Source organism: Octopus bimaculoides, chromosome 6 (genome assembly GCF_001194135.2).
Source record: "Octopus bimaculoides isolate UCB-OBI-ISO-001 chromosome 6, ASM119413v2, whole genome shotgun sequence".
Taxonomy (NCBI): domain Eukaryota; kingdom Metazoa; phylum Mollusca; class Cephalopoda; order Octopoda; family Octopodidae; genus Octopus; species Octopus bimaculoides.
Window position 1 is genome coordinate 116,609,869 of NC_068986.1, and position 2,696 is coordinate 116,612,564.

General features: G+C 40.6%; 1 protein-coding gene across 1 annotated transcript in view; it reads right to left on the reverse strand.

The window, feature by feature from the left end:
* Positions 1-1,701, reverse strand: part of LOC128248183 (zinc finger protein 879-like) — a 7,822-nt gene extending 6,121 nt beyond the window's left edge. Inside the window, exon 1 of the mRNA XM_052969093.1 lies at positions 1,614-1,701. The gene's annotated coding sequence lies outside the window, so the exon portion shown is untranslated. The remainder of the gene's footprint in view (positions 1-1,613) is intronic.
* Between the last annotated feature and the right edge of the window lie 995 nt (positions 1,702-2,696).

Sequence of the window (2,696 nt, forward strand, 5' to 3'; positions counted from 1 at the left end):
GAGGCAAACAGAGGTGAAGCCAGACCGGAAGGGCCAAACCGGAAGGGCCAAACCGGAAGGGCCAAACCGGAAGGGTCAGATCGGAAGTCGGCGACACGCGGTCGAAGGCTAGCACGTGGGGCCAGTGAGAAAACAGCGACGTTACGAGAAAGACGTGTTCTGATTAGGAGCGATCGTGTACCCCGTTGCGGTCGGCAAGGTAAGGTCCAACGCTTCATTCTGTCCTTTTGCTTCTTGTTGTCTTCTTCCTCCATCGCACCACATATATAATAGTAGCAAGTTTTACATTGTGTAAAGTCATTAGTTGAACTATTAGTCCTCTTGCATTCTGGGAGGTATCAGAGAGTTTGAGTGACATTAGACCCCAACTAATGCCCATAAATTAAATGCATCTATCTGGGACACATTCGTGGCCTGTCGACCTATGCCTAACGACCACGATCATGGCTTGTCAGGCTTTATGTGTTAATGTCCATTTACGATGGAGACAGGAACCAGCCAGGCCCCTACAAGGCCCCATTGTCTGTTCTGGCATTGGGGTCACTGTCGTCCAGCTCCACCTTTTTTTTTTTCTTATTTTAGCCCGGCTTTTTAACGGTTCTAGAATGGCCGAAGGAAAAGAATATGCACACCACCCGTTTTCAGCGTTTACGGTTAGGGTAAAGGTTAAAGTTTCGCCGAAAACGGGTGGTGTGCGTACTCTTTACCTCCTCCAAACAAAGTACCAACCAAGAAATGGAATCAATTTCTCTTTTCTACAATCAGATAAACGAAAGGGCAAAGAACTTTTCACGAACCGGTTCATTCTTTCAACACTCTCGACACAAAATGTTTCTAATTATTTACCAGCAAATAAGGCAGCGAAATGCTTAGTGGTATTTCGTTTGCCTTTACGTTCCGAGTTCAAATTCCGCCGGGGTTGACTTTGCCTTTCATCCTTTCGGGGTCGATAAATTGAGTACCAGTTGCCTACTGGAGTCGATCTAATCGACTGGCCCCTCCCCACCAGAATTTCAGGCCTTGTGCCTAGAGTAGAAAAGAATATTTACCAGCAAATATGAACATGGACACAGAACTATCACACCTATCCACGAAGCCGGGTACTTAAGACACCCGTAATTAACATAAAGCCTGGTTAGTGCTGACACTACCCGGAAACTAAATCGAAAAAGAAAAAAAAAAGTGCAGCGGGTGTAAAAACAAAGGTGTAGGAAGCGAATCTGAAACCAAAAATGCCCGCAAAGCAACGGGGGTGGGGGAAGCCTTCGGAAAATCCACAAGATCCGATTTTCTCCCTCGTAATTTTGAGGAAAATATAATCCTTTTGAAATCACAAATTCAGCTTTTCCTCGGGACCTGAGGAAAGCCTAGTTTGTGATTTCAAAAGGATTGTATTTTCCTTAAAGTTACGAGGGAGAAATTCGGATCTTGTGGATTTTCCGAATACCTCTCCTCACACCACCACTCCCGTTACACTATTTTTTTTTTTTTTCGATTTCGTTTCCGAGTAATAATATCAACATTAACCGAAAACCTTTTATATCGACCCAGGATGCGAAACAATTATCTATATTAAATACATAAAAGCAATACCTAAATAATCGTCATCTTACCTTAAAACATGTCTCCTGAATAGCGAGCCATCGTTAGCATCAATCATAAACAACAGCTGCTAAATAATTATAACCATGACGACTATGATGACGGTCATATATGAATTCTATTGGTCACTTCAAGTCACGTGGAATACAGAGGGTAATTGCCTTTCCTTCTTTATTTGCCAGAATACTTTTAATTGAAATATTTACCGTGCTGCTATTGTGCAGATACAGATACGCCATTTCTCGTTGGAAACCCTTAGGATCAGGCACGTTTTGTATTTTGGAAATAGTAGTACAATATATTCATAGGCCATATCCTCGAATACATGTCGTTGCTTCCTGAAATAGCCTCGGTAGATCTTCCGCGCGACTTTGAAAACAAATTTCTAATCGAAGGTTGAACCATTAAAGTGAATTCCGGGGCCTAGCCTAGTAGAGCATAAGGACGTTTTAACCAACTTACCATAATTATGAGAAAAATGTCACTGGTTAGCTTAGAAAAATGAATATTTTTTAATGAAATTTTCTATCCATATATTATTTATTATGTAGATTCCGAATATACAAACATTTTTGGTGAAAGTGTTTTGGAATGGGGGTGGGGGACAATTTTCGGAACTTCCAACAGCGTCCACTTAAATTCCTCTTAACTTCCAGGAAAATGAATATTTTTTGTGAAATTTTCTACAAATATACCTTGATGTATGTACATTTTGAGCATGTAGGAACTTTGAAGGAAACAACTGCAGATTATTTTTGAGAAGTGTTTCCCACTCGGTGGTGTTTCGGAGCAAGTCGTCCATAATTGTTTCATTTTTCTCTATTATGTGCGTATGTGCATCCGTAGATTTCTAATGAAGTTATAAGCAGAAAAGAGAAGCCGTCATAAGAAAACTTACGTTAAAAATAACATGCACACGATTTTTTTTTCTCAATAGAAGTAAATTCCAAAATAAACATTTCTAGTAGAGAAGTAGAAGAGAACAGAAGCAGCGTATTACTTCATTACAAATCTACGGATGCACATACGCACATAATAGAGAAAAATGAAACAATTATGGACGACTTGCTCCGAAACACCACCGAGTGGGGAAC